The 22,797-nt window shown below is 37.2% G+C and overlaps 1 protein-coding gene across 4 annotated transcripts in view; it reads right to left on the bottom strand.

Moving 5' to 3' along the window:
- Positions 1 to 22,797, bottom strand: part of TASP1 (taspase 1) — a 293,567-nt gene that overhangs the window by 96,609 nt on the left and 174,161 nt on the right. The gene's annotated exons all lie outside the window — the stretch shown is intronic.

Below are 22,797 nucleotides of genomic sequence, written 5' to 3'. Positions count from 1 at the left end.
GGGATAGAATGTTCTGAATATGTCTGTGAAGTCCATTTGGTCCAGTGTGTCATTTAAAGTCTTTATTTCCTTGTTGATCTTTTGCTTAGATGATCTGTCCATTTCAGTCAGGGGGGTGTTAAAGTCCCCCACTATTATTGTAATGTTGTCAATGTGTTTCTTTGCTTTTGTTATTAATTGCCTTACATAATTGGCTGCTCCCATGTTCGGGGCATAGATATTTACAATTGTTAGATCTTCTTGTTGGATAGACCCTTTAAGTAGGATATAGTGTCCTTCCTCATCTCTTATTACAGTCTTTGTTTTAAAATCTAGTTTGTCTGATATAAGGATTGCCACCCCAGCTTTCTTTTGGTGTCCATTAGCATGGTAAATGGTTTTCCACCCCCTCACTTTCAATCTGGGGGTGTCTTTGGGTGTAAAATGAGTCTCTTGCAGACAGCATATTGATGGGTCTTGTTTTTTAATCCAATCTGATAGCCTGTGTCTTTTGTTTGGGGCATTGAGCCCATTTACATTCAGGGTAACTATTGAAAGGTATGAATTTAGTGCCACTGTATTGCCTGTAAGGTGACTGTTAACTGTCTGTTGTCTGTGTTCGTTTCTGATCTTTGCTGCTTTTAGGTTCTCTCTTTGCTTAGAGGACCCCTCTCAATATTTCTTGGAGGGCTGGTTTCGTGTTTGCAAATTCCTTTAGTTTTTGTTTGTTCTGGAAGCTTTTGATCTCTCCTTCTATTTTCAATGATAGCCTAGCTGGATATAGTATTCTTGGCTGCATATTTTTCTCGTTTAGTGCTCTGAAGATATCTTGCCAGTCCTTTCTGGCCGCCAGGTCTCTGTGGATAGGTCTGTTGCCAATCTAATGTTTCTACCATTGTAGGTTACATATCTCTTCTCCCGAGCTGCTTTCAGGATTTTCTCTTTGTCTCTGAGACTCGTAAGTTTTACTATTAGATGTCGGGGTGTTGACCTATTATTATTGATTTTGACAGGGGTTCTCTGTGCCTCCTGGATTTTAATGCCTGTTTCCTTCCTCACATGAGGGAAGTTCTCTGCTATAATTTGCTCCAATATACCTTCTGCCCCTCTCTCTCTCTCTTCTTCTTCTGGGATCCCAATTATTCTAATGTTGTTTCGTCTTATCATATCACTTATCTCTCGAATTCTGCCCTCGTGATCCTGTAGTTGTTTCTCTCTTTTTCTCAGCCTCTTTATTTTCCATCATTTGGTCTTCTATATCGCTGATTCTCTCTTCTGCCTCATTTATCCTAGCATTTAGTGCCCCCATTTTTGATTGCACCTCATCAATAGCCTTTTTGATTTCGATTTGGTTAGATTTTAGTTATTTTATTTCTCCAGAAAGGGTTTCTCTAATAACTTCCACGCTTTTTTCAAGCCCAGCTAGTATCTTTAAAGTCGTGATTCTGAACTCTAGGTCCGACATCGTACTAATGTCCATATTGAGTAGGTCCCTGGCTGACGGTACTACCTCTTGTTCTTTTTGCTGAGGTGATTTCTTTCGTCTTGTCATTTTGTCCAGAGGAGAATAGATGAATGAGAGAACAAAATGCTAACAGGTTTACAACGTCCCCAGCAAATATACTGTATACAAATCAGAAAAGACCTGAAACCAGGGGAAAAGAAAGGGAAAGAAAGAAAAAAGAAAGAGAAAGAAAAAAAAAAAAGAAAAAAAAACAAAAACAAAAACAAAACAATACAAAATAAGCAGAATATGATCAAATATGATCAGGCTAGTGCATAGATCAGTGCCACACACTAGATTTTGGGTGTATTTTGGTCTGTTAGAAAAAAGTGCCTCCTAAAATTTTAAGGGAAGAAAGACATATATGTACAAAATAAGGGTTGATACAATGAAGGGATGGAAGATGACTATAAAGATGAAAATTATAAAAGATTTTATAAAAGGACTTGATAAGATAAGTTGTTTGAAAAAAGAAAGAAGATTTAAGAAAAAAAAAAAGGAAAAAGGGAGAGAATGTGATCAGGCAGGAGACTAGAACAAAGCCATACACTAGTGATTTAGGGTATATTTTGATCTGTTAGAAGAAACTGTATCTCAAAATTTTAAAGAGAGAACAACTTATATATATATGCCAAAAATAAGGGTAACTACTATGAAGGGATAAAATATGACTCTAAAAATGAAAAATAAAAATTGTTTTTTTTTTTTTTAAAAGGGATTGATAAGATGTTGGTTGAAAAAGGGAAAAAGAAAAATAAAAAAAAACAGTCAACAAAAATTAACTTTGATGAAATAATGAATCATGGTTAAAAAAAAAAAAAAGTCATGAATCTATGTGTAGTATTCCCCTAGCGCTGGAGTTCTCCCATTCTCCTTGATCAATCAACTTGGTCTTGGCTTGCTGGCTGTTTGTGCTGATCTTCTGGGGGTGGGGCCTGTTGCTGTGGTTTCCAAATGTCTTTGCCGGAGGCGGAATTGCCCCACCCTGGTCGGTCCCGGCTAAGGAAGCTGCTCCGGTTTGCTCTCAGTAGCTTTTGTTCCCTACAAGCTCTCGGTACAGCTTTGGAGGACCAGGGCAGAAATGGTGGCCTCCCAATCTCCACCCGGAGGAGCTGAGAACTCGGGGCCCTGCTCCTCAGTGTGCCCCCAGAGAAAAGCAGTCACTTCCGTGTCCCCGGTCTCCGGCCGCACTCCGTGCTCACCCGGCCTGTGACCGAGCGTTGCTATCTCTGGCACCCGACCCCGTGTGGAGTCTCCAAACCCAGCAGATCCCTGCAGTGCGTTCCCGCACCGCTCCTCCCCGGGGAAGGAAGGGGAGTCTCCCCGGATCTGCTGCTTGTTGGGTCCCTGCTGGAGGAGCCGTGCCCCAACTGGGCCGCGGATCACAGTTTATGGCCACCCCGAGCTGAGAGCCCGCGACTCTGCTCCGTCTCTGCAGCCGGCTTCCCCGCTCTGATACCTGGGAGCTCTGGCGCACTCAGGCACCCCTGGTCTCTCTGTGACCCCAAGGGTCCTGAGACCACACTATTCCGGGAGGATTCCACCCCCCGCTTAGCCACTGCAGCGACGTCCCTCCGCCGAGCCAACTTCTAAAAGGTCCGATTTTGTGCTCCGCGGCTCTATCACTTGCCAGAAGCGGCCGGCGGAGGCCCCTCCCCCGCCGTCTATCCTCCCGAATATCGCCTCGGATTCACTTCTCCGCACGCCCTACCTTCCAGTAAGTGGTTGCTTCTCTGTTCAGAGAGTTGTTGCTACTCTCCTGTTCAATCTCCTGTTGAGTTCGTAGGTGTTCAGAATGGTTTGATCCCTATTCAGCTGAATTCCTGAGACCAGACGAAATCTAGGTCTCCTACTCCTCCGCCATCTTGCTCCGCCCCCCAGAATATTTTAAAATGTGACAATATGATGGATTTTAGATTGGATGCACAAGCTGACAAGTAAAAATACTGAAGGCTTTTCATAAATCCAAAAATAAAAAATGAATGTACAAGTTATACATTTATATTTACGTGCCTTCTTATTAGAGGTAATGCCCTGCCAAATAAATACACACCCAAAAGTTACACACATTTATTTTCTGTATATTTCTCCTTAAATATAAGTTTTCATTTGTTTAATGAATTATAATTACAATTAATTTCTCAGGATCTATAGACCAGTTCTGTTCCCTCCACTCTGTTAAATGCTAAAGTTTTGTTATAACTTAAGTCCCAAGAGTTGTTAATTTTATCATAAACTTTTCTACAAAGAAAATCAATTACCCTACAGTGTCACCATCAGTCTACAGTGCAAAAGCATTACACATACAAATATTTTTTTCCTGAGCCATTTGCAGGTAAGTTTAAAACATTATAAGCCTTTCTCCTAAATACAGTGTAATAGACCCCCTTAAAAAGAAAGACATTCTTTTACTAAGTAGAATATTATTATACCTAAGACTATTAATGATTCTAATTAAAAAGTCTATTAATTAGTAATTTTTATGAATAAGTATTATCACTTAATCTATTAAAACTTCTCCAAATGTCTCCCAAAGTATTTTTTTAATCAAAGGCTAATCACACCAAAATATTTTTGTTTAAAGTGCCATGTTTTCAAAATTATTCATCCAAAGGTAGTTTCCTACATCATTTTTATTGGTTGTCAGTTGATTGGTATTTGGGTTGGAGTCTTTAAATACAGGTTTTAATATTTATAAAATAGCCACTTGTTTTGCATTTTTGTATCTAAGTGACTACAGAATACAACAAGCTTTTGAGAACATTATATTTTATAGGAAGAAAAGAAAAGTAGAGAAGGAGGACAAGCAGGATTATTTTTGACTTTAAAAAAAGAATGGAAATGCACATGTGCACATACATGTAAGCGCATGCATGCACACCCATGCACACACACACAGCAAACACACTCAAAATTTGCCCCAAAGATACAATTACAGAATTCCAAATCACAAACTCAAATAATAAAGAGTGCTACTTGATTTAACTGTTTTAAATAAATATAAATCTGCTACTTTAATCAAACAAAGAAAATACTCTGAGCTTACCCAACCTGAAACTGAAAATCAATCCAGAAGCAAGGTAACATAGCAGAAAATCAGCAGTGTCATTGAGCCTCAGATGGACTGTGAGAAGCGCTCCACATAAGCTTCCCACAATTAATGCTGATGAATGAACTGGGTTCTACCACATTCATAAAAGGTTCATAATAATATTGTTTACATACACTCTATTCTTCCTTCATGAATATGTGGTTTTCACAGATTCTAAAATCATAGTTACTCTCAAATTATCTGATGATAAAAAAAATTAGGTTACAGGGCGCCTGGGTGGCTCGGTTGGTTAAGTGACTGCCTTCAGCTCAGGTCATGATCCTGGAGTCCCGGGATCGAGTCCCACATCGGGCTCCCTGCTCAGCAGGGAGTCTGCTTCTCCCTGTGACCCTCTTCCCTCTCGTGCTCTCTATCTCTCATTCTCTCTCTCTCAAATAAATAAATAAATAAAATCTTAAAAAAAAAATTAGGTTACAATATGGGGAAACAACTTTACAACCATGAAAAGAATTCTACAATTTATTATGAGCATTATAATATATGGATTTATTTATTTATCCACAACCACCAACTGTACTACAAGGTCTGTTCAAACTAACCAATCAATATACTGTACAACTCAGCCTTCAGCTTCATATGATTTCATTTTCCTTTCCTTCTTGTGACATTATAATGTTGAGCTCTGAATTTACTATAACTAATATTAGTGGTTTTGTCTACATGCTCACAAACTAAAGGAAAGGACAAAAAAGCTTTTAGATCACCTAATCGGTACCCTTTCCCTTAGAGGAAAAAAAATGCTAATATGGAAACAAAGATCTTTATATTTTTTCTGTATGGGATAAAACAAATGCCTTGTGTGGTTTTAATTAATTACATCCTAATATTTCATAAACATCTTTTAGCATAAATAGCAAAATAAAGTACCTATTGTGAAAAGCTCAGCGGCTCCCAATTTTGTGATGGCACCAACTTCTATAATCAAGTCTACAGTCCCTACATCTGGCCACCTTTGAAATCAAATAAACCAGCAACTATGATTCTTTTTAATGTAACATGTTTACAGAGGTGCTGTTGTTGTTGTTCTTCCTTTTTAGGTAGTAAGCTTTTTGCTTACTAACCAAATAATATTACCAAATTACTTCCAGTTATCTAAATTCGGTGGCTAATTTAAATAGTCTTTTCTTTGTTTCCCCAAAGGTCTGTGTAAGAACACATCTACTAAGAACTATGGACAAATCATCCTCTGCTATGTAAAAATCTCCAAGTATCCAAAATATTTGGGATTTCCAGGATGTAGGAAGAGGCTACAGCTCTAGTATAAATAAGAAACCTAAGGCCACAGGGAGAAAACCAAGGTCAGCTGTGAATGTGCAAAGCCCTGCAAAGTTACATTTCTGCTTCTGGCTACCCATTTCCACTTATCTTGATAAGTTATCTCGTTAGTCTGCTGCTGATCAATTCTGTTAGTAATTTAATACAAAAACAAGTTTTTCTTGTTTCTTATTTGTAAGAGCAGAAAAAGAAGAGAAAACTGATTGAGGCTGCCCAGAACACCCCGAACCCAGTTTATCCCAAGCTTCTCCTTTAGGAACAATGCATCTGCTATATCACAGAAAGTAACTTCTGGGTTTCTTGGAAACTGGGATGCTTCTGTTTCTTATATTCAAAATGTACTGAAGAAACAAACTTAGGTGTTACACAATTTAATAAGCAAGTGAACTATTTACTTTCAAAATGATTGTCCAGGTCAATAAATGTGATTTTTGGGACACCTGGGTGGCTCAGTTGGTTAAGTGTCTGCCTTCAGCTGAGGTCATGATCCTAGGGTCCTAGGATTGAGTCCTGCATTGGACTCCTTGCTCAGTAGGGAGCCTGTTTTTCCCTCTGCCTGCTCTGCCTGCTCTGCCTGCTCTGCCTGCCACTCCCCCTGCTTGTGCTCTCTCTCTGACAAATAAATAAATAAAATCTTAAAAAATAATAAATGTGATTTTTAACCATCCTTTCTAGCCAATAATAATAATAATAATAATAATAATAGTAATAATAATGTCTCAAACTTTTACTACTTTTAACAGTTCCACTGAATATTATCTAATCCCTCTTCTTATTATGGAACCTCCTAGCCTTCCTACACAATCTTTCTGCATCTCGACATAAATTAGATATATAACTATTTTGTAAACTTCTGTTTAAAAAAAAATAAAGGAGACCACTCTGAGAAGTGTTTCAACTCACCACAGCAACTCCTCAGAAAGAAACGAGCAAAAAGCGTTCAATTTTGCATTAGCTTCCTCAAGAACATTCTTGAAGGCCCCTGGAAAACCATGTTCATTTCTAAAATGACTATCTAAAAATTTAAATAAATAAAATAAAATTACTGTCATCTTTACAGTTACTTGCTATTTTTCTTTTTGTCTCCATTCCATCCTCTCATTTAAATTTATTCTGATTTATAAAACTTCTACACATTTAGAAATATTCTAGGATTCTACATATGTATCTTTTGTTACACAGGAAGAAAAATATGATTTGCTTTGCAAATTTGATCTTCTATGAGATATATTCCAGCTAAAGAAGAAAAGATGAAAAGCAAAGTATTAATCTTCAATAAGTTTATATACTATGCAAAGTTAAGTTGTGGATGCCAGTCTTCTAACAAACTCTAAACCCTGAGTTGGTTTCCACAGGTGGCCCTGTGCTTATGCCAAGTGGTACAGGAGGGAAATGGCACCTGCCAGTTCCTTTATTTCTGGAAGGGTCTCTCTGTGAATGCTGACTCTCTGGGACATGCTCCAAGATGAGCAAACACCCTCCCCACTGTGTGCCCCAGGCGCTCCTCAGATCATTGTTTCCATGCTGTGTGTCCATGGGGTTGTTTGCCCGCCTCTCTTGAAGTCTATTCCAGACAAGCCTGCTGACCTTTAAAATTCCAGGCTTTCAGCCTCACTGGTTGCCAGATGTTATGAAATTCATTCCTTCTCACTTTCAAAGGCAATTACCATGGGGATTTGTTTTCCCTTTGTGCACCCCTGTGTGTTAGTCTGCCTCTCACCATTCTCCATGACTACGGCTCCCTCCTACGTCCAGCACTACAGTCCCTTTCTCTCCCAAACTGCCTCTCCACACTTCCTACCTTCTTTGATGTGGCCTTTTCTCCACCTTTAGTTGTAGAATTTGTTCTGCCAGCCTACAGGTCAGTTTCTGATGTATTTAGGATGATCTGATAGAAACCTAGTTACATTTGTAGGATAAGATGAGCCTTGGGTCATCCTCCTACTCCACTGCCATCCTAAACATTGATTTTTAAAATAGGTGCAGAGATTTACCCAGAGGATACAAAAATACTGATTTGAAGGGATACATGCACCCCGATGTTTAAAAGTAGCATAATCAACAATAGCCAAATTATGGAGAGTCCAAATGTCTACTGACTGAACAGATAAAGAAGATGTGATATACATGTACAATGGAATATTACTTAGCCATAAAAAAGAAAGAAATCTTGCCATTTGCAATGATGTGGATGGAGCCATAGAGTATTATGCTAAGTGAAATAAGTGATTCAGAGAAAGACAAATACCATATGATTTCACTTGTATGTGGAATTTAAAAAACAAAACAAATGAACATGGAAGGGTGGGGAAGAGAGGGGCAAACCAAAAAACAGACTCTTAACTATAGAGAACAAACTGATGGTTACTGGACGGGAGGTAGGTGGTGGAATGTTAAACAGGTGATGGGTATTCAGCAGGGCACTTGTGATGAGCACTAGATGTTGTATGTAAGAATCACTAAATTCTACATCTAAAACCAACATTGCACTGTATGTTACCTAGCTAGATTTAAATAAAAACTTAGAAAAATAAACAAAATTAAAAAGAAGACAGTAACTTACAAGGGAAAAACCCTAAGGCTAGCAGGAGATTTTTCAGAAGAAACTTTCCAAGTCAGGAGTGGCATGATATATTCAAAGTGCTGAATGGGAAAATCCCTGGTCAAGGGATTGATAGAAAGGCTATCATTCAAAAATAGAAGGAAAGATAAAGAGTTTCCTAGACAAACAAAACTAAAGGAGTTCAACCACTAAACCAGCCCTGCAAGAAATATTAAAAGGGACTCTTTGAGTGGAAAGGAGAGACCAAAAGTGACAGTATAAAGGTAAGGAACACAAAAGCAGTAGAAATGAATATTTCTGTAAAAAAAAATCAGTCAAGAAACTCCCAAAATAAAAGGATGTAAAATGTAACAACATATAACTACAATGTGAGGAGGAAAAGAGTAAAGAATGGGTTCAAACTTAAACAACTGCCAATTTAACATAGACCGCTATATGCAGAAGATATACATATACCTAATGGTAACTACATATCAAAACCCACTAATAAATATGCAAAGAATAAGGAAAAAGAAATCTAAATATATCACTAAAGAAAATCAGCAAATCATGAAAGAAAGACAAGAAAATATCAGAGAAAATCTTCAGAAACCATAAAACAAATAATAAAATGACAATAAATGCTTATCTGTCAATAATTACTTTGAATGTAAATGGACTAAATGTTTCAATCAAAAGACACAGGATGACAGAATGGATTAAAAAAACAAGACCATCTATGTGATGCCTACAAGAGACTCATTTTAGACCCAAAGACAACTGCAGATTGAAAATCAGGGAATAGAGAAACATCTGTCATGCAAATGGAAGTGAAAAGAAAGCCAGAGTAGCAATACTTATAACAGACAAAACAGACTTTAAAACAAAGACTGAAATAAGAGACAAAGAAAGACACTATATAATAATAAAGGGGACAATCCAACAAGAAGATATAGCAATTGTAAATATTTATATACCCAATATAGAAGCACCCAAATACATAAAACAGTTAATAACAAACATAAGAGAACTAACAGATAATACAATAATAGTAGGGGACTTTCACAGCCCACTTACATCAATGGACAAATCATCTAAACAGAAAATCAGCAAGGAAACAGTGGCTTTGAATGACACACAGGAACTGATCGATTTAACAGATATATTCAAAACATTCCATCCTAAAACAGCAGAATATACATTGCCTTCAAGTGCACATTCTCTAGAATAAATCACATATTACCCCACAAAACAAGCCTCAACAAATTCAAGAAATCAAAGTCATATCATGTATCTTTTCTGACCACATCTTTATGAAACTAGAAGTCAACCACAAGAAAAAATCCAGAAAGACCACAAATGTATGGGTGGTTAAATAACATGCTATTAAACAATGGATGGGTCAATGAGGGGGGGGGAGAGTACATGGAAACAAATGAAAATGAAAACACAACAGTCCAAAACCTCTAGGATGCAGCAAAAGCAGTTCTAAGAGGGAAGTTTATAGCAACAGAAGCCCACCTCAAGAAGCAAGAAGTATCTCAAATAAATAATGTAACCTTACATATAAAGGTGTTAGAAAAACAACAAATAAAATGTAAAACTAGTAAAGGGAAGGAAATAATAAAGATTAGAGCAGAAACAAATGAAATATAAACTAAAAAAACAATAGAAGAGATCAATGAAATCAGGAGCTGGTTCTTGAAAAAAACCAATAAAATTGAGAAACCTCTAACCAGACTTATCAAGAAGAAAAGAGGAAGTACTCAAATAAATAAAATCACAAATGAGAGAGGAGAAATAACAACCAACACCATAGAAATACAAACAATTATAAAAGCATATTATGAAAACCTATATGCCAACAAACTGGACAATCTAAAAGAAAGGGATAAATTCCTAGAAACACATAGATTACCAAAACTGAATCAGAAAGAAATAGAAAATGTGAACAGATCAATAACCGGCAAAGGAACTGAATCAGTAATCAAAAAAACTCCCAAGAAATAGAAGTCCAGGACCAGATGGCTTCCCAGGCAAATTCTACCAAACATTTAAAGAAGAGTTAATACTATTCTTCTCAAACTATTCTAAAAATTATAAAAGGAAGGAAAACTTCCAAATTCATTCTATGAGGCTGGCATTACCCTGATACCAAAATTAGATCAAGACGCCACTAAAAAAGAGAACTGCAAGCCAATATTTCTGATGAACATAGATGCAAAACTCCTCAACAAAATATCAGCAAACTAAATCCAACAGTACATTAAAAAAAAATCATTCACCACAATCAAGTGGCATTTATTCCTGGGATACAAGGGTGGTTCAATATTCACAAATCAATCAACGTGATACATAATTACATCAATGAGAGAAAGGATAAGAAACATACGACCATTTCAATAGACACAGAATAAGCATTTGACAAAGTACCACATCTATTCATGATAAAAAAAAAAAACCCTCAATAAAGTAGGTTTAGAGAGAACATACTTCAACATAATAAAGGCTATATATGAAAAACCCACAGCTAACATCATATTCAATGGTAAAAAACTGAAAGCTTTTCCCCTAAGATAAGGAACAAGACAAAGACAGCTATTCTCACCACTTTTATTCAACATAGTACTGGAAGTACTAGCCACAGCAATCAGACAAGAGGAAGGAATAAAAGGTATCTAAATTGGTAAGGAAAAAGTAAAACTTTCATTATTTGCAGATTACATGACACTATATATAGAAAAACCAGAAGACTATACCAAAAAATTACTAGAACTAGTAAACGAATTCAGTAACGTCACAGGATATAAAATCAGCGTGCAGAAATCTGTTGCATTTCTATACACCAGTAATGAAGCAACAGAAACAGAAATTAAGAAAACAATCCCATTTACAATTGCACCAAAAATAATAAGATACCTAGGAATAAACCTAAGGAAGGAGGTGAAACATCTGTACTCTGAAAATTATAAAACACTGATGAAAGAAACTGAAGACAACACAAAGGAATGAAAGGACATTCCATGCTCATGAATTGAAAGAACAAATATCACTAAAATGTCTATACTACCCATAACAATCTGGAGATTTAATTCAATCTCTATAAAAATACCAAGAGCATTGTTCACAGAACTAGTATAAACAATTCTTAAATGTGTATGGAACTACAAAAGACCCTGAATAGCCAAAGCAATCTTGAAAAAGAAAAGCAAAGGCATCACAATTCCATACATCAAGTTACATCACAAAGCTGTAGTGACAAGACAGTATGGGACTGGCATAAAAATAGACACACAGATCAACAGAACAGAAGAGAAAATCCAGAAATGAACCCACAACTATATGGCCAATTAATCTTCAACAAAGCAGCAAAGAATATCCCGTGGGAAAAAGTCTCTTCAATAAATGGTGTTGGGAAACTAGAAAGCAATATGCAAAAGAAAAAAACTGGGAAACCTTCTTACATCATACACAAAAGTAAACTCAAAATGGATTAAAGACTTAAATGTGAGACCCGAAACCATAAAAATCCTAAAGGAAAACTCAGGTAGCTGTAGCAACTTTTTTCTAGATAAGTCTTCTGAGGCAAGGGAAACAAAAACAAAAATAAACTATTAGGATTACATCAAAATTAAAAGCTTCTGCATAGCAAAGGAAACAATCAGCAAACCTTAAAGGCAAACTGCAGAATAGGAGGAGATATTTGCAAATGGCATATCTGATAAAGGGTTAGTATTCAAAATACATAAAGAACATATAAAACTCAATACCTGAAAAACATAATCCAATTTAAAAATGGGCAGAAGACATGAACAGACATTTCTCCAAAGAAGACATTCTGATCCCAACAGAACATGAAGAGATGTTCATCATCACTTAGCATCAGGGAAATGCAAATAAAAACTACAATGAGATATCACCTCTCACCTGTCAGGATGGCTAAAATCAACAACACAAGAAACAACAGGTGTTGGCAAGGATGTGGAGAAAGAACACTCATGCACTATTGGTGGGAATGCAAACTGGCAAAGCCACTGTGGAAAACACTATGGAGATTTCTCAAGAAGTTAAAAATAGAACCACCGCACGATCCAGCAATTGCACTACTGGGTATTTTCCCAAAGAATACAAAACACCAATTCAAGGGGATACATGCACCCCTATGTTTCTTGTAGCATTATTTACAACAGCCAAATTATGGAAGCAGCCCAAGTATCCACTGACTAATGAATGGATAAAGAAGATGTGGCATATATATACAATGGAATATTATTCAGCCATAAAAAAGAATGAAAAATTTCTGACATGGATGTCAGAAATGGACATGGATGGAGCTAGAGAGTATAATGCTAAGCAAAATAAGTCAGTCAAAGAAAGACAAATACCGTATGATTTCACTCATGTGTGGAATTTAATGAACAAAACAAATGAACAAAGCGGGGGAAGAGAGAGACAAATCAAGAAACAGTCTTACTTATAGAGAATAAACTGATGGTTACCAGAGGGGACGGGGGTAGGAGGGATTAAGGAGTGCACTTGTGATGAGCACCATGTGTTGTATGGAAGTGTTGAATCACTATATTACACACCTGAAACTAATATAACACCGTATGTTAACTAACAAGAATTAAAATAAAAAAAATGAATGTCTACAACATACTTATTTCATATTTTCTATCTAGTGATGCTTTATATGCAAAGTCTTTTGCAAGCTGGTTAAAGTTTCTATTGACATACATTCTCTCTCTCTCTCATGGTAACTCCCCTTTAGGTAAAGTTTTATTTCAATTTAAGGTTGTACTTTGGATTCATATTTGAGGACTATTTTGAGATCTGACTTGAAAGAGCATTCCTTCACGAAAGATTTTCATTTTCTTCTGTTAAGCCCTGGAAGCTTCATTTATCTAGGACTACCTTAAATGAAAATTCTCTTCTATTAACTTGAAAGTGTGATTTTTGCAGTTAGTATTTTGTCTAGCACTGTTGGATTATTTGCAATCAGAAGGTTCGAGGATCTCCACTTCACAAAATTGCCAGGAACAGGAGTGCCTATATTTCCTGAACTTTAGTGTGGTACTTATTGCATCTTATATTTTATTTATGATGCATCTGCCCTTTTTCTTCCCATACAATGCAAGTTCCTTGATAGCAAAGCTGTTTTGTTTTATCCGTGAATCTCTCATAGTAGCCAACAAAGTACATAAATGGATTTCAATGAATATTTGTTAAATAAAAAGATGTTAAAAAATTCTGAAAGTATAAATGCATAAGGTCCAAGAACTGTGATGAATAATGCTTTGGCAGCTGCCTAATTTATTGTTTTCCTAATTTTGCAACTTGTACATGTGAGTACAACAGACTTAAGTATCACATTTTCTATGATAATGAAGAAGAAACATGTTTGATTTTTTAATAGATAAAAAGAGTAAATTCTCTTAGGAGCCCCTCAAACTCCAGGTAGCTACAAAGGAAAAAGATTTTAGTATCTGAAAAAGAAAAATGTATGTAAAGAAAATAGACAAATGTCTTGAAAAAAATGCAAAACCACACTGGTGAAGAGAACAGTATATTTTTTAAGTTTTCTAAATTATAAAGAAATTCATGAAACATAATGATCTCACAAAAAGGTTAAAATGTGTACTGACAATTTACTTTCGTTCTTCCTGTGGAAGCTAATGCTCAGGAATTATCAGGGTTTTAGTTAAGATTTGGTCATTAAAAGAAAACATTTATTGAATGTTTTTGAACATTGAACATTGAACATTTGAACATTGAAAACCTCTCAATTTGGCAGAAAAATCACAAGAGGGGACTCCCTTCAACCTCAATTGTTGATGGCATTCTGCATTTCACAATAAACCTATGATGTCAATAAAGTGCAAGAATATTCCTCAAAGAAATTAAATGAAAGAACACTAAGCTAATAGCTTAGAAAGTCAAAGAGAAGAAGAAATTGGGTATTTACAGATAACATTTTATCAGCTATTATATTTAGTAGTGAGTAGAACCAACTAAAAAATGTACTGTGACATTACTTGTTGAGAACTGGGAAAGAAGCTATAATACCACCCTGAAGTTCACATACCACACGTGAAGCCACAGTTTGCACGGAAAAAAAGAATAATTCATGAAACCAAGTTCATTCAAAAATAACCATGAATAGGAAAAGTCACATCTGAATCATTGTAAGAGCTTTTAAATGTGTGTGTAATCACTTAAAAAGCACAACTAAAAAGGAAATCTATTTCTTTTCCCTACTTAACTAAGCATTCAGTCTATAATCAGCTGGTTAGCATGAACTATTATTAAGGCACTATTTTTACAGTACCCATTTTATGGGTTTTGTATGTTACACAAACAGTGTTTTTTTAAAAAATGCATGAATTGGTTATTCTCTTTCATGCTTCCTATATTAAGTCAAACCAAAACTCTGGATCTTGGTAATGAAAGTGGACACAAAAACAGTTCGATCGTCAAAATGTCCTTCAATTTTACTCTATTCATTCTATCACATTAAAGTCTCATTTATCAAAAATAGATTTTTAAAGAGCCCTGCATTTAAGATAATTTCAGAGTTTGTTTCAAATTACAAAAAAATAGGAAATAACAAGTCACTGACTAGAAAAAATACATAAAAACAAATTATTTAATCATAAGTGTAAAATTAGTTTTAAAAAGATCCCTTATTGCTGCAGAAGGCCACAGATATCAAACATGTCACCACTCAAAAAAGACAGGGTTATTTTAAAATGTAGAGATGGTTACTGCTACACCATTTTTCAATCTTTCATTGTAGATAATTTTATTATTAATAAAAGTTAAATGCCAATTAAAAGAAAATCTCCCAAACAACACAAAGAAAAATGGTCAAGAGCTATGAGCAGATAATTCACAGATTAATACAAAAGGCCAAGTTATATGTGAAAAGTTGCTCAACCTCACTCATCAAAAAAAGATGAGTTAAAACTGGAAATCATTTTTTTAATCCATGATTTTGGGTATCTTTTAAAAGTTGATAATAACCATTAGAAAAGAGTGTGAAGGAGACTTCTAGTTTCCAGTCCAGCATGTAAGGAACTTGGAAGTTGTCACTCTATCCTGACAAGTGAAAAGCTGAATAAACTGAAAGAAATCAACAACTCTTCTTAGATCCATCAGAGAAGTGAGATCACAAGGTAAACAACTGCCCCCAAAATTGGAGACAGATACAGAGAATCACAACTTATCAGAGCACAAAACCATGAACAGAACAAAACCTCCACAGAACTAGTGCCAGGGTAGGAAAACCAGAACTGTAATTGAAGAACTGCTGGATTCTCAGTGTAGACAAGTCCCTGAGTTAAAAACTCTTGGGTGGGTGTGTGTGGGAAGGAGAGCATCCCATTCCTCAACATCCCATTGAGGAATGGGATGACAGTATTGTGAGTTTTACCTCCTAGAGCTCTACCAGGTTTTCACAGTAGTGAAAATTGGAGAAAAATTCCTTCATGCTTCTAGGAGGAGGAGGAGAAAAGGAACCATTTTTAATATAAGAGAGCATTCTGTTCAACGCCTGCTCTCAAGAGAAACTATTTTACCAGAGCCTAGTCTGTGGGGTTTTATCAGAGCCTAAATTCAACTCAAAATACTCAACTCCAGCCAGCTCTGACCTTCTACACAGGAGAAGGTGGGGTGAAAAACAAAGAGGTACTTGGCAAAGTTCACAGACCAGAGGCAAAGGCTCACTAAAGGACTAGAACATAATTATAGGAATATAGAATGTTCCCCTCGCCCCATATCTCATCACATTACTAAAGGCCTACTTCCCACAGTTCCTTTTACCCAATACATCATGTCCAGTTATCAAGAAAAAATTACAAGGCATACTATAATGCCAAAAACCCAGTTTGAAGAGCCAGAACAAGCACCCAACCAGATTCAGATATGACAAGAATGCTGGAATTGTCAGAGAAGGAATTTAAAAGAACTATGATTCATACACTAAGGTTCTAATGAAAAAGTAGACAAGATGCAAGAACAATGGATAATGTAAGCACAGAGATGGAAAGTTTAAGAAAGAATACAAAAGAAATGCTACACATCAAAAACACTAAGGATATGCAAACATCTAAAACGAAAGAAGCAAAAAGAAGAAAGACTGAAAAGAAAAGAAGAACAGAATATTTAAGAACTGTGGAACAACTACAAAAGATGTAACCTAAACAAAACACGAATACCAAAAGAAGAGGAGAGAAAGGAACAGAAGAAATTTTCTTTGAAACAGTGACTGAAAGTTTCTCCAAATTAACATCAGACACCAAATCACAGATCCAGGAAGCTCAGAGAATAAGCAAGATAAATGCCCCAAAAAACTATATCCAGGTAAATCATATTCAAAGTATAGAAAATCAAAGACAAAGATAAAAACCTTGAAAGAAGCCAGAAGGGAAAAAACACCTTACCCACAGAGGAGCAAAGACAAGAATTACATCTGACTCCTCAGATATCATGGAACAAAGGAGACTGACGTGAAATATTTCAACTGTCAAAAGAAAAAACAACAACAACACACACACACACACACACACACACACACACACACACACACACACAAACTCCACCAAACTCGGATCTTTTGAAAGGAGGAATAAAGACTTTCTCAAACGTTAATGGTATTTGTTGCCAGTAGACCTGCCTTGCAAGAAATATTAAAAGAGAAGGAAATTGATAAGCCAGAAATGTGGTTCTACATAAAGGAAGAACATTAGAGAAGTAATAAGGGAAGGTTAAATAAACTTTTCTTTTTCTTAAGATTTTATTTATTTGAGCGAGAAAAAGAAAGTGTGCCTGAGCAGGGGGAGGGCCAGAGGGAGAAGCAGACTCCGAGATGAGCAGGGAACCAGATGTGGGACTGGATCGCAGGACCCTGAAATCCTGACCTGAGCCAAAGGCAGCCACTTAACCGACTGAGCCACCCAGGCACCCCTAACTTTTATTTTTCTTATTTTATAAGTGATTCAACAGACAATAATTTGTTCAAAATAATAAAAGCAACAATGTATCTAAATGTATACATGTGTATTTATATATGATTATATACACCTGAAATGAATGACAACAATGATATAGGGATGAGAGGGAGAAATTGGGAATTTTTTATTTGAGGTACTTGCGCTACCCATGAAGCAGTATAGTATTATTTGAAAGTAGACCTAGATTAGTTGTAAATGTATACTGCAAACTGTAGGGCAACCACCAAAAAAAAGCTTTAAAAAAAATTGATATGCTACAAAAGGAGAAAAAATAGCATCGTGTAAAATGCTCAACAGTATAGAGAAACAGGCATTCCCACATGGGAAAATGATATAAACAAAAATTACAGACAACATGAATCTTTCTCAGTAGGGTAATGGATAAATTATGGAACCATAGAATATTCAGCTATAAATGTATACATACTGATATATTAAAAGCATCAAGATATGGGGCGCCTCGGTGGCTCAGTCAATTAAGTGTCTGCCAGGTCATGATCCCAGGGTCCTGGGATTAAGCCCCTGTCTTGGGCTCCCTGCTCAGTGGGGTGCCTACTTCTCCCTCTTCTTCTTGCCCCTCCCCCTGCTTGTGCTCTGTCTCTCTCTCTCTCTCATGAATAAATAAAATCTTTTTTAAAAAAGCACCAAGATATGTTAAGTGAAAAGCATTCTGCAAAACAATGTATTAGAAATCTCTTCTATATAATTGTTTAAAATGATGAGAGAGGGAGAGAGAGTGGGGGTAGGAGGTACATGGACAAACAGAATAGACTATGAAGCCACATTCCAAATTGTCAGCAGTGGTTCTTTCTGGCAAGGGCAATTGGACTTAAGAGTAAATGGAAAGGGGGTATCTGTCTTGATTATTATATAAAATCTTTCTATGTGTACATTGCAATGAGAATCTCTAGATATATTATCTACGCAAATGCTTTTTTAAAAGAAAAAACAAAGGAAGCAAGAAAGTAAGAATACAGTGGTGTCTTTCCATAAAACCAAGAAAGCGGTTGCTAGCTTGTTTCAGTCACTGCCAGAACGATTTCAGCCAAATTACTTCAAACAGGAACTTGAGATCCACCATTACCAATTTTAATTTATAGTGTCAATTAAGGAGCAATTTGATTTCCAACTATACTTTCACACAAATAGTTTAGATTGGCCTGTGAACAAACCAAGGATCCAACAGAATTTTGGAGCTAGAGGGGACTTTCTGGGCCCTCACTTTATTCATGAGGAAACTGAGAACAAAGAGTTGTCCTAAAACAAACAACTAATTTCATCACTGTTAAAAGAGGAAAGAACACAACCTTCTTGCTCCTTGTCCAGGCCTCTGGTAAATTCAATTTATTTCTTCTAACTACTTTATAAATATCATCTGTGGTTCCTGAAAATTCCCAAGTGGTTCTGGAAAATTTTCATTTTCCAATCCTATTTCCAAATCACCTGATTAAAAAGAATTTCACAGTTTCAGGTTGGATACAGTAGAGAATTCATAGAACTCAGCATGGTGAAGGAATTTAGAAACTGTCTAACATTCTTTTTTTTTTTTTTTAACAAAACAACTTAAGTAACTTGCTATATCCAGTGAGTCAGACAGAGTCCAGAGTGGAACCCAACTTTGCTAACCCCCAGGATTTCCCATTCATTTTACTTAAAAAAAAAAAGGGCAGTATGATCCTACAGAAAGAATACACACTAACTGGGTGACATTGGGCAAGTCATTAAACTTGAAAACTAAGTTTTCTTCAACTATTAAATACACAGGGTCAATCAGGTGAGCTCTGAAGTTTCTTACTTTTTTCCAAGAATCTGGAATTGTTAAGATAGGGTTCAAATGAAAAAAAAAAAAAATAGGGTTCAAATGCACTATTAGGTCCTGGGTCCCAGTGGCAAAATGAAATACTGCAGTCCAACTCTCTGAGTAGCTAGCTTCAAAGAGCTATAGAGAAGGAAAGAACAGACAACCAGAAGAGAAAAGAATGGAGTTGAGGAACTCCTTAGCATGGACCCAAATCTGGAAAGGTAGAACTAGCTGGTGAATCTGTGGTTTTAGATTCAGTAAAGTGCTTCAGAAAGTTGCCATGTGCCATAATTCCACACCTACCACAGGTTCCCAAGAAGTTAACTTCTCCTGAGCATCTGGTTTTCACCTCTTACTATTCCTTCCCACTAATGTTCTGAGAATACATCTAATATAGCAGGACAACTAATAATAAATTATATAAATTATATATGCTATTAAGGCCAAGAATTTGGTTTCCTTTAAAAACAGCATTCAATAGTTGGTAACTGTTAAAAGACCAATAATTCCTAAGTCTGATTCTGATGTATTTGAGGATAGAGTAACATGAATGTAATCAACCTTTTTCTGAAAAATCATGAGAGGCAGACCTCAAAGGCCTGTTCCTAATTCATTTATCAGCTTACATTTTGCTATCACGCAATTCTTGCTAGCATGTATATAGTTAATACCATTACTTATGTCTTCATAACCTCAGTTTAAATAACTGTAAGAAAGCACCTGTACAAAATCTCTTCATATTGAATTATTTTCCTACAGTTATGCACTCTGTTCTTCCTTCAGATATATCCAACTCTTTCCTGCCCATATCTGTTTTTCTTTCTCTCGTTGCCCTAAAAATCTTTCCTGATAGGGCATGATACTTATTAAAGGCCTGAACAATAATGAAATACAGTTTTATCCCCATCCCCAGAACCTTCCATTGATCCCATCAGTTGTATGCTTATCTAGTTGATACGTTTTATCCTTTGAGCTTCTAAGTGGATTTTCATAAATTCTAAGTAATGAAATATGTTTTGATAGGTAAATCCTAAATTTGGGCAGAATAAATAGTTTAGAGCTCCCTATGAGTACCCCAAAAGTAGGACTGGGGCTAGGATGTGACTGGACATGTGGGCATTGGTGGGAAAACCAGAAGAAAAGAATTGATCACTGGCATAGGTTTCTGCCCCTCTTTCCAAGCTGGTGAGGGTAGAGGAAAAAGAGGAGACAAATAAAAAAGCCCTAGCTAGATCTGGAGGATCCAAGAATAGATGAGGCCTAAAGACACAGAAAGCCAGGTAGGGAAGTTCCCCATTCCCATGCCACACTCAGGCCAATAAGATGCTCTAGGAGTAAAGCAGAAAAACTAGCCTGATATACTTGGGCAATGAGGGCTTGACATTCTCACTGATTATTCCAGAAGTTTCAGACCATCTGATTCTACTAACACTAGCATCTACTGTCAGTGGATGCTGTGTGTACTAAGGAAACCACAGGCTACAACAAGACCATGGACACCATAGCAAATTCAGCAGCAACAGAAGCCAGTAACCCATAGGGACGTAGAGGGCAAGTCCCATCTCAGCAGAAACCAACAGTAGGAGGAGAAAGATCATGTACCAGATGGTCCCTCCCACAATGACAAAGAAGTTCCCTTGAATCCCACTGAGAGGGAAAGTGGCAAACAAATATAAAGTGCCATGTATAAAGAGACTAGGCTTACATGGAAGGAGCTAGCAGAATGAAGGCAAGAAGTCAGGCATTAAACTGAGTTAAAGAAGATAAACAGTTACAAAAGGCACCCTTCCTGCAATTTCCAGCATGGGCTGGGCAGGAGACAGTATGGGTGTGGACATCTGGTGAAGTCTGCCCCAGCCACAGGCCCAGAACACACTCCCCCTGTGACTTTGAAGCCTAAGCCTGGGGCTGGCAATATAACTCCTGCAGCTGCACAGGACTCCCTTGGCAAGGCCCCACACAGTCTGCATGTAGCCCCTGTGGCCCAGAGAGTCAAAGACCAAGTAGTCAGTCCCTCTAGAAGCCCTCTGTGGCCTGTGGGCTCTGATGTCCTCTGTGTCTTCTGCCTCCACTGGTGCCAGACTCCCACTACACACCCGGCCACTAGGTACTGATCATCTGCTCCCTGTCTGCACTCAAGAGTAGCCTACTGTCTGCACAGCAACTCCAGACCAGTCCCAGCAAGGCCAAACCCATGAACTTCTCTGCTCCCTGGTGGCCAAACCATTCCTTCTTCATCAAGGTCTGCGCCCCTTCCAAGTATGTCCTCACTTGGACACTCAGCTCTAGAGTACCACCTAGAGTTTCTTTATATCTTAGAGTTACTCTTTCAACATAGTTAACAATTCTTTATATTATACTTCCCCTGATTAACCTAATGTATAGTTTGTTTGTGTTTTTAAGATTTTATTTATTTGTCAGAGAGAGAGAGCACACAAGCAGGGGGAGCAGCAGGTAGAGGGAGAAGCAGGCTCCCTGCTGAGAAAGGAGCCCAATGCAGAACTCTATCCCAGGACACGGGGATCATGACCTGAGCCGAAGGCAGACGCTTAACCAACTGAGCCACCCAGGCGTCCCCAATGTATAGTTTCTATCTCCTGATTGGACCCAGAGGGCTACATCCACCTAGTCTCAAAATCTGAGTCTACCAATATTTCTACTTTCTCCATTTCCTCTCCATCCCTTGGACCATTCCCAGCCCCTCATGTCTCTTTCCTATAGAGATGGTCTTGGACAACGTTAGATCTATTTTATAAACCCTCCCCCAAAATACCATTTTGTCAACTTAGAAACACATAAGGTTCTCTCCTTCCTATCAGATCAAATATGAACTCTTATGTTGAGATTTTTTTTTAAGATTTTATTTATTTTTCTTTTTTCATTATTATTATTATGTTAATCACCATACATTACATCATTAGTTTTTGATGTAGTGTTTCATGATTCATTGTTTGTGCATAACAGCCAGTGCTCCACGCAGAACATGCCCTCTTTAATACCCATCACCAGGCTAACCCACCCCCTCCCCCACTCCCCTCCAGAACCCTCAGTTTGTTTCTCAGAGTCCATCATCTCTCATGGTTCGTCTCCCCTTCCGAATCCCCCCCTTCATTCTTCCCCTCCTGCTATCTTCTTATGTTGAGATTTTAAGGCCTTCTGTGACCTGGCCTCACCAGCGCCACTGCACATAAGGAATACTTCCTGCCAGGTAAGAGTCATATAGGAATCTAACTCTCCTGACACCGCATCCGACTGTCATGTCTGTTTATACTCCTCTCTGCTCCCTCTTTTCCCACTTATCCCAGAGCCTGGGGCCAGTTCTAAGAGCCCCCACCCATTAGTTCTTTGGGGAACAATTTCTTCCTACACTTTTGTCTGCATTGTCCTCATCACATAATTGGCATTCTATTATACCCTGTCTTAATTGTCCAACTAGAGATACCACCTCCCAGATTAACCCTGTAATACGCTTTTCTAATTTATTCATGGCTATTACCATAACTTATTTTTAACTATATATGTCTTCTACAGCTTCACTACTCTTCACATAGTGGCAAGCTCAATGTTACATGA

This window comes from Eumetopias jubatus, unplaced genomic scaffold (genome assembly GCF_037043125.1).
Source record: "Eumetopias jubatus isolate StellerSeaLion01/CBP00866 unplaced genomic scaffold, mEumJub1_p1.0 scaffold_9, whole genome shotgun sequence".
Lineage (NCBI taxonomy): Eukaryota > Metazoa > Chordata > Mammalia > Carnivora > Otariidae > Eumetopias > Eumetopias jubatus.
This window is presented reverse-complemented; position numbering and strand designations above follow the sequence as displayed.